This window comes from Arachis ipaensis, chromosome B10, assembly GCF_059453495.1.
Source record: "Arachis ipaensis isolate K30076 ecotype BB chromosome B10, ASM5945349v1, whole genome shotgun sequence".
Taxonomy (NCBI): domain Eukaryota; kingdom Viridiplantae; phylum Streptophyta; class Magnoliopsida; order Fabales; family Fabaceae; genus Arachis; species Arachis ipaensis.
In genome coordinates this window covers 61,944,256-61,958,841 of record NC_142435.1, presented here as the reverse complement: position 1 = coordinate 61,958,841, position 14,586 = coordinate 61,944,256, and the positions used below count along the sequence as shown (strand labels likewise).

The 14,586-nt window shown below is 41.7% G+C and overlaps 1 pseudogene; it reads right to left on the bottom strand.

Annotated features, from left to right (window-relative positions):
• Positions 1-9,356: 9,356 nt before the first annotated feature.
• Positions 9,357-10,576, bottom strand: LOC148580264 (uncharacterized; annotated as a pseudogene).
• Between the last annotated feature and the right edge of the window lie 4,010 nt (positions 10,577-14,586).

The following is a 14,586-nucleotide window of genomic DNA, read 5'->3' as shown; positions in this document are numbered from 1 at the left end:
TCCCGACTCCCCGGGTTCGTTCGATTGATCCTCCCCAAGCCTCTGTTGCTACTTCTGGTGCTCCTCCCAACAAAAAGCAAAAAACCATTGAGCCTTTCAACCTTGATGCCCCTGATTTTGATGCGGTCGAGTTCGTAGATCAGCAGATCGGTCCTTATGGTGTCCTCCTTATGGATGATGTATCACTCCTTCGCCATTTGGACTTTATAACTCGAAGTAGTGTTAAGATGGCGCACATGGGGGCTGCCTTATACCGAACTGCCCAAAATCTTCCTCTTCATGCCACCAAAGCCTTTATGGAGGAGGCTAAACAGGAGCTTGATCAGATGAAGGGCTTGAAGGAGGGGCTCGATGTGAAAGTGACAAAGCTGGAGAAGGAGCTGGAGAGCGAGAAGGCTAGCTCTCTTGCCTTGGCGGCTTCTATGAGGTTGGCCGAGGACACGGCATTGAGGCATAAAGACAGGTATGTTACATCCTATCGGGAGGTAATGCGTCTGAGGGAGGAGTTGGAGTCTGCCCGAGCTGATTACTCTGAGCTCCAAGGTCACCTTGTCGGCAGTGTGAATGCTGCTTATGAGAACCTGAAGGAGCAGGTTCAAATTCTGGCTCCCGAGGTCGATCTTTCTCTCTTCAGCTTGGAAAATATTCTGAGGGATGATGATGTCGAACCTCCCCCTGCGCCTGCCGCCAAAGTGTCAACTTCTTCAGTTCCTTCAGCTGAGGTCGGTCATCCCGTATCCGATCCGGACTGTCAAATCCTGAATCGAGATGATGGGACCGTGGATGCTGTGCCCATTCAGACTTGCCCTCTTTCTCCCCGTGCTGATGCTACCGGGAAGGCTTCTGATGCTTAACTGGACTTTTTTATCTTGGTTGTGTGGATAGCCCGGTTTGTGGGCTTTTAAACTCTTTATTTTGTAAATTGTATTTTGCTGACTGTTGACACTTATTTAGTTGCTTGTTTAGCAACCTTAGGCTAAAAAACAATAAATAGCTTCCAAGTTCTTGGGGCTGGTTTGGGTAGCCCCTTTGAATCACAACTTCGCGCCTTTAGTATCATATCGATCTTTATCTCGTCTAGGCACTTTTCTAGGCTTTTTGTCGCTCGATCTCTTTGAGTGGGTTTTGTGCTTTTGGCTTCGATTCCTTTTGAGGCAAAAATCCTGCTATTTTGGACCTTTTGTGAGGTCTCTGGCAAGTATTACTTCTGTAGCCTTTGCACTTTATGTGGATCGACTTCATCATGTCGGGCCCTTCTAAGTTACTTTTGTAATCCTCCTTTTTGGACCTTGTTCAGGTCCCTTTCAGGGATTACGTTTGTAACTTTTATGTTTTAGGCCGACTTCGTCATGTCGGATTAAGTTATTTTATAATCCTCTTTCTTGGACTTTGTTCAAGTCTCTTTCAGGGATTATTTCTATAACTTTATGTTTTGGACCGACTTCGTCATGTCGGATCAAGATATCTTGTAATCCTCTTTCTTGGACCTTGTTCAGGTCTTCAGGGATTACTTCTATAACCTTATGTTTTGGACCGACTTCGTCATATTGGATCAAGTTATTTTGTAATCCTCTTTCTTGGACCTTGTTCAGGTCTCTTTCAGGGATTACTTCTATAACCTTATGTTTTGGACCGACTTCGTCATGTCGGAACAAGTTATCTTGTAATCCTCTTTCTTGGACCTTGTTCAGGTCTCTTTCAGGGATTACTTCTATAACTTTGTGTTTTGGACCGACTGCGTCATGTCGGGCCCTTCTAAGTTACTTTTGTAATCCTTTTTCTTGGACTTTGTTCATGTCTCTTTCAGGGATTACTTCTATAACTTTGTGTTTTGGGCCGACTTTCTCATGTCGGGCCCTTCTAAGTTAAAGTAATCCTCTTTTATAGGGTTGGCCAGACCTCTTTCCAGGGTTTACTTATAACTTGGTTTGACTTGGTCTGACTTCTTAACGTCTACCAGTCTTTTAAGTTATTATTTAGCAATCCATCAGGACCTCGTCAGGTCCTTTCTCCGGATCACTTTTGATAACTTCTTGCATTATTCTGTTTTCATCTTTGTCGATTTGTAGAAAGTGGATTAAATCCTCGTTTAGTCGACCTCTAGATGAATTTGGTTTTCATCTTTGTTGGTCTTTATCGTGATTGTGCAGTGAATTTGTTTTTCACGTTCTACCAATCTGTCGCTTTATAATCGGACGATGAATGTTTCAGATTAATGCGTCTTGAAAACTTTGTAGAATGTCTAATATATTTTATTTAAAAGAAAATGAGAATATGTACATATAGAGTTTTTATCCTCTGAATCTCAACTTGGTGCCTCATTAAAAAACCTTTTCAGGAAAAAAAGTGCATCCTACGATGAGATCTTTTACCTTCTCTAGCTATAGTACCTTCTTAGGTTGCAGGCGTGCCACGACCTAGGAAGTTCTTGACCGTCGAGTTCGGATAGTCTGTAGTAGCCCTTCCCAAGTACTTCTATGACTCGGTAGGGTCCTTTCTAGTTTGCTGCTAGCTTTCCTTCCCCGGGTCGAGTTGTTCCAATATCATTTCGGATTAGGATGAGATCGTTCTCAGCGAAACCTCTTGGCACTACCTTTTGATTATATCTGGAAGCCATTCAATGTTTTAGTGCTTCTTCCCTGCTCCGAGCTCTTTCTTGAATTTCAGGAAGTAGGTCGAGCTCTTCCTTTTGAAGTTGGGAATTGGCTTCTTCATTGTAGTGGACCACTCTAGGCGACCCTTCTTCGATCTCTACCGGGATCATTGCCTCCGTTCCGTATGCTAGTCGGAAGGGTGATTCCTTTGTGGGGGAATGTGGCGTTGTTCGATATGCCCATAGGACTTGTGGAAGTTCTTCGGCCCAAGCTCCCTTTGCCTCTTGTAATATCTGTTTTAGCCCGGCCAATATGACTTTGTAGCAGCTTCGGCTTGTCCATTGGGTTGGGGATGTTCGACGGAGGTGAACTGGTGCTTTATGTTCAAGTCGGCTACTAATTTTCTGAAGCTTGCATCTGTGAATTGGGTGCCATTGTCTGTGGTGATGGAGTATGGAACCCCGAACCTTGTGACAATGTTCCTATATAGGAATTTTCAACTTCTTTGAGCAGTGGCATTAGCTAGGAGTTCTGCCTCGATCCACTTTGTGAAATAGTCTACTCCTACTATGAGGAATTTAACTTGTCCCGATCCTTGGGGAAAGGGTCCGAGGAGGTCAAGTCCCCATTTCGCGAATGGCCAAGGTGAGGTTACGCTAATGAGCTCTTCTGGCAGGGCGACATGGAAGTTGGCATATTTTTGGCGTGGTGGGCATGTCTTTACAAATTCCGTAGCCTCCTTTTGCAGAGTTGGCCAATAAAATCCTGCCCGAAGTACTTTTTTGGTGAGTGCTTGTGCTCCGAGATGATTGCCACAGATGCCACTATGTATTTCTTCTAGAACTTCCTTTGTGTTGGAAGTTAGTACACATTTTAGCAATGGTATTGAAATTCCTCTTTTGTATAGAGTATTGTTTATGATAGTATAGTATTGTGCCTCCCGTTTTAACCTCTTCGCCTCCTTTTCATCTGTAGAGAGTGTTTTGTTTTGAGGTAGTTAATTATGGGAGTCATCCATCCTTGATCCTGACCTGTTATGGTTAGAACTTTTTCCTCTTCCGAGAATTACAGGTTTTGTAGCATTTCCTGGATGAGGCTTCTATTATTGCCCCCTAGTTTGGTGCTGGCTAGTTTTGAGAGTGCATCAGCTCGGGCATTTTGTTCGCGGGGTATGTGGCGGATCTCAGATTCCCCAAGTTGTCCGAGCTGTTCCCTGGTTTTATCCAAATACTTTTTCATGGTGGGATCTTTGGCTTGGTAGCTCCCTGTTATTTGTGAGGTGACTACTTGTGAGTCGCTAAAGATGATGAGTTTTTTAGCTCCCACCTCCTTAGCCAGCTTCAAACCAGCTAGTAGTGCTTCATATTCCGCCTGGTTGTTTAAGGCAGGGAACCCGAATTTGAGGGAAAGCACAATTTGGGTTCCTTGTTTGCTTTCAATTATCACACCTACGCCGGTTCTAGTCTTATTCGAGGAACCGTCCACGTAAATATTCCATTCTATGGGGGGTTTACGGGGTGTCTGTAAATTCTGCAATGAAGTCGGCTAAGTATTGTAATTTAATGGCTGTCCGAGCTTCGTATTGAAGGTCGAATTCGGACAGCTCGACTGCCCATTGTAGGATTCGGCCTGCTAGATCTGTTTTCTGCAATATCCCTTTTATGGGCTGGTTGGTCCGAACCTTAATGGTGTGAGTTTGGAAGTAGGGGCGGAGACGTCGAGATGTTGATATGAGCGCATAGGCGAATTTTTATATTTTTTGGTAGTTTAGCTCGGATCCCTGTAGTGCTTTGCTAATAAAGTATACAGGTTGTTGCCCTTTGTCGTCCTCTCAAACTAGTGCTGAGGCTACTGTCCGACTTCCTACCGCGAGGTATAATACGAGTGGTTCTCCTTCTCGTGGCCGAGATAGGATAGGTGGCCGTCCCAGAAATCTTTTAAAATCTTGGAAGGCTTGTTCACACTCCTTTGTCCATTCGAACTTCTTTCCTTTCCTTAGAGCAGCATAGAAGGGAAGAGATCTTATCGCTGACCCCGCTAGGAATCTGGATAAGGCTGCCAGTCTCCCATTGAGTTGTTGTACTTCTTTGACACAAGTTGGGCTCTTCATGTTGAGTATTGCCTGGCATTTATCCGGATTTGCCTCAATTCCTCTTTTTGTGAGCATAAAACCTAAGAACTTGCCTGCTTCTACTGCAAAGATGCATTTGGTAGGATTGAGTCGCATGCCATGCTTCCTTATAGTATCGAACACTTGGACCAGTTCAGACAATAATGTCTCTTCACTTTGTGTTTTTATTAACATGTCGTCCACGTAGACTTCCAGGACTTTTCCGATATGATCTGAAAAGACTTTATTCATTAGCCTTTGATAAGTAGCTCCCGCGTTCTTGAGACCAAAAGGCATCACAATGTAGCAGTAATTTGCTTTTGGTGTTAAAAATGAGGTTTTTTCTTGATCGGGTGGATACATGGGGATTTGATTGTATCCGGAATATGTATCCATAAACGAGAGGTATTTATATACGGAGGAGGTGTCTACCAGAGCGTCGATACTTGGGAGTGGATAAGGGTCTTTTGGGCAGGCTTTGTTGAGATCTGTATAGTCGGTGCACATTCGCCACTTCCCGTTTGATTTTTTCACCAAGATGACATTAGCTAACCATAGTGGGTACTTGACTTCTCTTATGAATCCTGCCTCCAGTAGAGCTTGTACCTGCTCTTCCACAGCTTGGGATCTTTTGGGTCCGAGCTTTCTACGCCTCTGTTGTACTGGCCGAGATCGAGGGTAGACTGCTAGCTTATGACACATTAACTCGGGATCTATGCCTGGCATGTCTGTAGCCTTCCATGCAAAGAGGTCAACGTTGTCTCGTAAGAACTGTACAAGTAATTCTTTTATTTCTCTGTTTAAAGTCGTACCAATATTGGTTGTTTTATCCGGAATGTCTCCGATCTGGACTTTCTCTATTTCACCTTCAGGTTGTGGACGGAGTTCTTCTCGCCTCTGCACTCCACCGAGTTCGATTGTGTGGAATTTCTCTCCTCTGCCTCCGAGGTTTAGACTTTCGTTATAACAGCGGCGTGCCATCTTCTGATCTGCTTTTATCGTAGCTATCCCTTCTGCAGTTGGGAATTTCATGCATAGATGTGGAGTTGAGACTATGGCGCCGAGTTGATTTAATGTTGTTCGACCTATTAGGGCGTTGTAGGCTGAACTCACGTCGACCACGATGTAGTCTATTTTGAGTGTTCTGGATTGGTTTCCTTTTCCGAAGGTTGTGTGTAGCGGGATGTATCCCAGTGGTTGCACTGGAGTGTCTCCCAATCCGAACAGGCTGTTTGGATATGCTTTGAGTTCTTTATCTTCCAGGCCGAGCTTGTCGAAGGCAGTTTTAAATAAGATATCGGCGGAGCTTCCTTGGTCTATCAGTGTGCGATGGAGATTCGCATTAGCCAGTATAATGGTGATGACCATGGGATCGTCGTGTCCCGAGATGATGCCGGATACGTCTTCTTTGGTAAACGTAATTGCGGGGATGCCGGGTGTTTCCTCCTTTCCTTTGACATGATATACTTCTTTGAGGTATCTTTTCCGAGATAATATGGAGATTTCTCCTCCTGCGAATCCTCCGTGTATCATATGGACATGTCTTTCTGGTGTTCGAGGTGATCGCTCGGTTCTTGCCACCTCCTCGTCTCTTCTCCTTTTTCTTTGCTCATCGTCTCGGCTGGCCAGAAACCGATCTAGTTTTCCTTCTCTCACTAATTTTTCTATGACATTTTTTAAGTCAAAGCATTCGTTGGTGGAGTGCCCACGGACTCGATGGTATTCACAATATTCATTCCGATTTCCTCCTCCTCTTTTTCCTTTGAGTGGTCGGGCTGGGGGTATTTTTCTGTGTGGCAGACTTCTTTGTAAACATCCACCAGGGACACCCTCAGAGGTGTGTAATTATGGTATTTTTTAATTTTTTCCCCTTGTCGATCTTCCTTCTTTTTGGACTCTCTGTCTTTGTCTTGGTAGGTGAATCTGGCTTTTGAGGTTTCTCCTAATCAAGAATTTTCTTCCATGTTGATGTATTTCTCTGCTCGTTCCTGTACTTCGTCTAGAGATGTGCGGTACTTCTTTGATATGGATTGGCTAAAAGGTCCTTCTCATAGGCCATTGATGAGGCCCATGATGGCGGCCTCTGTTGGTAAGCTTTGTATGTCTAGGCATATTTTGTTGAATCTTTCCATGTAGTTGTGAAGACTTTCCCGATCTCCTTGCTTGATTCCTAGTAGGCTGGGGGCGTACTTAGCCTTGTCTTTTTGGATGGAGAATCTGGCCAGGAACTTTTTGGCTAGGTCATCAAAGCTTGAGATGGACTTCGGAGGTATGTTGTTGAACCATCTGATTGCTGTCTTTGTGAGAGTTGTTGGAAAAGCTTTGCAACGAACTGCATCTGAGGCGTCGGTAAGGTACATTCTACTTCTGAAATTGCTGAGGTGATGGTTGGGATCCGTAGTGCCATCGTACAAGGTCATATCCGGAAGTTTGAAGTCCTTAGGAATTTTGGTCTTCATAATTTCCCTAGTGAATGGATTTTGATCTTTGCGTGAGTTGTCCTCAGGGGTGGTCCGAGTAGTTCTTGCTTTGAGATCGGCTTCGAGTTTTAGAAGTTTATCTTCTAATTCTCGACGTCGCCTTACCTCTCTTTGTAGATCCTTCCCGACTTCTCGTTGATGATGGGTTTCTTTTTCAAGTTGCTTTAATCGATCTTGAAGCGCTTCTATCACTCCCGCATTTGATGAATTTTTGTCCCCGTTGGATTCTGGAGCGTCTTTTGGCGTAGTGTCCACATTTTTGTGCAGTGTTCTCTCCTCCAGATCTGAATCGTGGTCGTTGTCATGATCATCCGCCATGGTGGTGGGATGACTTCCAGGTCGCCGGCAACGGCGCCAATGTTCCGAGGGTTACCTGAAACTGTAGGTCGATCTCGGACGAGATCTTCTGTACTGGTCGGAGATGATGTGTCCGGCTGGTGGGTGGCAGCTGGAGCTGTCGTGTCCGACTTGTGGGACTAGCTGCACTGCTGATCCTTTGTCACCGGAGGGTGGAGGGTACCTGCAAGAGACTCCGATGCTTAAGTTAGCATGGGTACTAAACAGGTTTTTTGTAGAATCAGAGTATGAGTTATACCTGGGTGCTCCAGTGTACTTATAATGGTTATAGAGTGACCTTTTTGGATAAGATAAGTTAGTTATCTTATCTTATCTTATCTTATCTTTGAGTTGAGGTCAGCTTATCTTTTAAGGGAACCGCCCTTATCTCTATAGGCTTGGACTGCCTTTGGATTTGGGTCGGGTTCCTCTATTTGGGCCCCTTACTGGGCTTTCCTGTCGATTCGACCGACCTCTTTAAGAAGAGGTCAGATAGCCTGACCTGAAGAGATCGGTCACTTTATTACTGAACATCCCGGATCGGATAGCTCGACCCAGGGTATGAACAATTTTCATATTCAATGATAAAGACTGTCTTATTTTGATCGGAGGGATGCATTTGGATCTGGTTATAACTAGAATATGCATCCATAAAGCTGAGTTTTTCAAAACCAGATGCATTATCAACTAAGCAATCAATAGAAGGCAAATGGTAGGAATCTTTGGGGCATGCTTTGTTGAGATCGGTGAAATTAACACACATGCGCGATATTGTGAATCTGATTTCTCGGATGAAGCCCGCGTTGATGAGCTTCTTGGTTTCTTCCAGGGAGGCTTGTTTTCTGTCATGGTCGAGATTCCTCTTTTTTGGTGTTTCTGGTCGGACAGATAGGTCTAATGCCAACTTGTGCGATATGATGGATGGATCGATGCTTGGCATATCAGCTAGGGTCCAAGCGAACAGGTCGGCATTTTGCTATAAGAATGCTCGGAATGAGGATTTTTCTTCTGAGGATAATGTTGAACCGACGTATGTAAATTTGTTCGTGCTTTCTGTGAAATAGATTTTATGCAAGTCTTCTGTTGGGGTTGCCTTTCTAGTGTTCCCCCTCTGGGATCAAGGTCAGCCAGTATTTGTTGGTCGTTCATGTTGCCGATGTTGTGAACATTGGCTTTTGTGTTTCGGTTAGGTCTTTTGAGACTATTGTTGTAGCACTCCCTGGCTTCTTGGGCATCATTGTGAATGGTTGCAATTGTGTTATCCTGCAAAGGAAACTTAACACAAAGATGAATTGTAGATACTATAGCGCCGAACCTATTTAAAAAAGGTCAGCCAAGTATTAAATTGTAGGGACTGAAGCAATCAACAACTAAGTATTGAATGTCTGAAGTTTTTGACGAGGGAAACTCACCGAGTGTGGTTTGTAACCACACACAGCCCATAATCGGGACTCGCCCACCTGAGAAACCTGCCAGGTCTCCAGTAGAAGGTTGGAGGATGTTGCTGCTCAATTTCATCTTCTGGAATGTGGAGTAAAATAGGACATCGGCATTGCTCCCAGGGTCCAGCAACACCTTTTTTACTAGGAGATCTCCGAGTTACAGGGAGATTACGACCGGGTCATCGAGATTTGCTGTACTGTTGTTATGATCGGCTGTTTGGAATGTTATCTGCGGGGAGTGTGGTAGTGTCTGCTAGTGAATTTGATCAGCATTGATGGAAAGCATAGCTCGGTAAGATCTCTTTCTTGTCGAGATTTTGGCTCCTCCACCTGCAAAACCTCCAGAAATACAGTTAATTATACGTGTTGGTTGTTCACAATGGTTGTTGTTCGGTCAGTCTTTATCTTGGCCATGTTGTGTGGCCGAGCTTTGGTGTCTAGAGGGGGGTGCTCGCCGCTGTATGTGGCCGCCGATTTATTTGTCCAGGTGACCTTGCCGAGCTAGTCGCTCTAGTAGGTCTTTGGCGATAACACAGTCGTCGGTAGTGTGTCCGTACTTCTGGTGGAAAGAGCAGTATTTTGATCGGTCTGTGCCTTTTGAATCTGGGTAACTGCCGGCTTTTCTTAGTGGCTTGATTAATTTTGAATTCAAGATTTCCTTCATGATATCGTCGCGCTTAGTGTTGAATTGAGTGTAGGAATCAAATCGTGAAGTCGGTTTGAAGTTCTTCTTTTTGTCTCGAGTTCTGTCGTCGTCTCTATAATGAGGCTTTTCTATTTTCTGAGCTTGTTGGAGTTCCTCGATGTCGATCTGACCTTTTGCCTTATCGCGGAACTCGGCCATAGTCTTAGGTTTGGCTACAGCAATAGTTTCCTGGAATTTTCCTGGTCGCAATTCGCTTTTTATGGCGTGTAGTTCCACCTCGGGGTGGAGGTCAGGTATATTTATGGCTATCTTTGTGAAGCGCGTCATGTAGTCCTTGAGGCTTTCATGCTGGCCTTGCTTGATTGTGTTCAGGTAATCGGAGTCATGTAGGTAGATGGCCGATCCAGCAAAGTGCTCCTCAAAGGGCTTTGATATGTCTCGAAATCGAGAAATAGAACCCGCAGGTAAAGAACAAAACCAATCAAGTGCAGGACCGTCTAAGTAAGATGGAAAGCAACGACATAAAACTTTATCAGATGCACCGTTTACTACCATTATGGAGGTGAAATTCTTGATGTATTTCTTCGGATCACCTAACCCATCATAGGGAGTTAGGGTGGTCGGCAGAGTAAACCTCTGAGGTAGCACGAAGTTCATCACCTCGGCCGTGAATGGTCTAGGGGAGCTTTCCTGATCGTCATTCTCGTTGTCTTTCCAAGCTTCCTCATTATGCTCGGGTTGCTCCTCTTCTTGCCAAGCAGTGTCTGAGACGTGTGTTGGCCCTGACTGTTGCTCGGCTTCTTCTGTTTGTTCTTGCCGATCATTGTTATTTTTGATTCGGGTGGTATTCAAGTTGGCAATTTCTGTGCCATTCCTTGGTTCTCCTCGGTCATGCACTGGTTGGCTTGCTGTAACTCAGTCACCATCTGAAGGAATTCGGATCATGTGGCTGGAAGTTGTTCAGCCATGACTCAGGCGAGAACCTCGAGGCCGATGATATATGGAAGGGATTATATTCTTGGTCCCACAGTGGGCGCCAATTGTTCTTATATGGATACCTGGAGGGAGAGCTCGATCTCTGGGAATTGACACCGAATTGTTATCTTTGGTGCCGACCTTTGAGCTTTATGGTAATCCGAACTTTACTCCAAGAGGATGTCCAATCGCGTAGAGTTTTGAGTAAGAAATAGGGGGAGTGTACCTGCAAAGGCACTCCGAAGCTTAAGTCAGTATTGAGAATTTAATGTGTCCTTTTAGGATGGAAGATCATACCTTTTATGGGTGGAAATGTGCAAGTCGGTTATGCTTCTGCTTTATTGCCTGTATTAAAGAGCAATAACAGGGGTGAAATGTTAGGTTGGGCGTTTCACTTTTGGGAAGCAGTCCGTTAAGCTAAGTTGTAACGTAAGTTTCCGATTAATGGCGTTTGTTGCTGATTAATGACTGTAATGCCGAACTATAATGCCAGCTTTCTGAATAATAATGTGAATAATGCCAGGTTATGAATGACAATGCTGATTTATGATGTTGGATTTGTAACGGGCGGATCAGTATATATAATAAATGTATGTCAATAATTATTATAAAGAGCGCCAGAGCCATCACATTTATTATATATATACTAAGTTATATATATATATATATATATATATATATATATATATATATATATATAGAGAGAGAGAGAGCTACCATCTCATTTTTTAATGCATACATCTGTTGGGCTGGGGTCCAACTTTTTTCTTGTAATGGACTTGCCTACATATCCGATTCAACCTCGTGTCTATCTATATTCTAGTATTGGTTTTGTATTTTCAAATCTTGTAATGGTTGTTATCGGGGCTTCTTCGGTTTCTGGTTCGGGTGGGAAAATTATTGAGGCTATGACAGCCTCTGATCGGACTAGTCCCATTGAATCACATCCCAAGCCCATTATGATTATTGTAAGGGGGCGCCCAGCACCCATGAAATTTTAATAAGTGGGCGTCCAACGCCTATTATTTTTTTGGGAGAGAGAGGATGGTTAGCATTAAAACATTATGTAAACACTTGGTTTCAAGCGTTCAAGAAATCAACCATCAACAAAGCATCCAAAACACAATTAATTTGTAATTAAGTTATTAATCTTTACTTTTTCGTGTTAGCTCACAAAAACAATTTCTTCGTTATGATTTTTAACTCGCTTTTCTTCCTAATATTTGATAAAAATAACTTTTAAACATATAATTTATGATGACACGAGCCTTCATCATAAATTTAGGAAGAGATTCCTCATCTTAAAAAATTGGATAACACTACAAGAAACGTCGTTAAAATCGGCGGCCAAATCGACAGCTAGGCCGTCGATAATATTAAAAAACGATGACAAAATAGACGGCATAGGTAGTCGCTATTAACTTTGTCGATTTTGCAAAATTCTAAGAAAATCGACGGCTTGCTTAGCCGTCAATAATAATTTAATAAAATCAACATTTTTTCTGTCTGTAATATGGGTGTAAGAATTTTACATTATTACTAAAATCGACAACATTGCCGCCGATATTATTATATAAAATCAACGACTTTTGTGTCGATATTTTATTCAATAAAATCGACGTCTTTGGTATCGATATTTTATTCAATAAAATCGACGTCTTTGGTGTCGATATTTTATTCAATAAAATCAACAACACTTTTGTCTATAATATGCTTAATAAAATCGACAATATCGCCGTCGATATGTGGTTAAATAAAATCGACACAGTTTCCGTCGGTTTAATTATTTAGATTTGTCTATTTTAAATTTTAAAAGTGACAACTTTACCGTCGATTTTAATAGTTATATGTTTTAATATTTTTTTATTTGAAAAATAGTAAACAGTTAATACAAATAAGCTTTTAAATATAAAAATAAAATTTATCCAGAATATTAGATAACAAGACAAATAAACTTTTAAATATAAAAATAAAAATTTATACTAAATATTAGATAATGAGTTTACAAACTTATCAAAATAACAAATAATCCTCTAACATAAAGACTCAAGACAAGATAAATAACTAAACTTAGACTTATATTCGTTTAAATTGCAATCCACTAATAATACAAAATATTCAAAGTAAAGTAATTAAATAACGTACTCATACTCGTCTAAATAATCATCCGAGTCATCAAAATCGTCAGAATCATCCTCCCTTTGAGAACTCTGTGGTTATCCTAGTCGCTGCAGAATAGGTGGGAGTTTTCTTCCTAGGCTGGGGCTGGGGCTGGGACTGGGGTTGTGCTTTTCTGAGAGCTTGGAAAAGTAAAAGGAGGAGGTGTGGGAACACGTGATCCAGAACTACTAGAACTCATGGCTCTCACATACTCAGTCAAGCTGTTCAACTGATGACTAAACTGATCTATCTGGGAGTTACTAGTGTTGAGATCCTCATGCAAGGATTCAACAGTCTGTTGCCACTCTCTTTTCAGCGGTCTTCAAGCTCTCTACACTTAGCGGCATGTTGTTCAACTTTCCTATTGAGTATTGTGATTTGTTCTCTAAGATCTAAAACATTAGTGCTCGTGGTCGTGGTTGGCCCATCAACTCGAGGTCGCACCAAGGAAGAGTCCTTTACCTCAGCCATGCTATATACCCTACTTCTTCGTTTTTCAACCACTGTCTCAATCCATATGCTTTCCTCAGACACAGGCGGTGGATCAGTTACACCAGCCTCTATAGCAGCCTGCCGCTCTTGCTTAGCCTGAAACATACGCTCTTGAAATATATCCTACAATGAGAAAAAATTATTGATAAACTACTATAAGTATCAATAATGCATAACAATTAGATAACAAAATAGTTACAATGAATAAAAGGTAAGTTACCTTTGTCTTTCGGGAGTGTTCATCAACCCATTGAGTCATATCCTCTTTGTGAGTATGAGTGTGCTCAAAAAACTCATCCATACGTGATGGTCTTCCAAGCGAATAATTTTATATAATGTAACCAAATTATCAACAAATATGGGATGTATTGTACTAAGTAATTAATAATGTATATACTTAAAGCCATGTACTAAGCAATTTATCAGAACAGAGGCATAAGCTTTAAATTCATTATCTTGAAACAAAGAGAATAGACAAATACTTTAATTATTATGGTTTATCAAAATGAAAATGATGTCCATTATATATATAGAAAAACTTCTGAAAACCAAAAAATCGATGCAACTTCAGGAGATGTATGTAAGTTTTGATAACTAAAGGGAAGGGAAGAAAAAGGAGGATTGAAAATCTCTTCCTTCAAACCCTTCCATTCCATCCCTGATCCCTTCCCCTTATATATTCCAACTCAGAAGACACGCTCAACATGGTTAGAAGTTCCATAAGAAAATCTATGAAAATAGGATATCATGAAAAATCCCCTGCTTATCTGCTGTAACTGAGTTTGAACAAATGAAGAACAGGAACAAACACTAGGAGCTAACTGCAAAATCCCCCCCCCCCTCTTTCTTCTCTAAAACCAAAAAAAGGGCTCAATATTTGATCTTTAGAAGCTCTCCAATGGCAGTATATTAAGAAACTAGTCAAAAAAAGCCACACATAGACAATCAAAACTTCACAAATATTGAAAATGCACATAAAAAGTTGGTTTAAAAATGGAATTTTAATATATAATTTGTTAGCTAAAATATTTACAGTATTGAGAAATTAGTGAAACCTTGTAATTAAAAATGGTACTTGCTGTTCTTTTATAATAAATTTTCTAGTTAGTTATTAAACAGTATCCGACAATGATAGATGATTGTTTCCATTAATCCCCAAGCATATGGAATAGATATGCATGTACTATGTAGATAAAAAGTAGTGTATAAACCAAAAATAATAAGAATTATAATGATATAATAATTACTCATGCTCAAATTATAAAAAAGACTAATATAATTACTTTAGATACAATAAGAGATCAGTGTGAAGAAGGATGTTAGGTACTAGAGATCAAGAAAAGAAATTGAG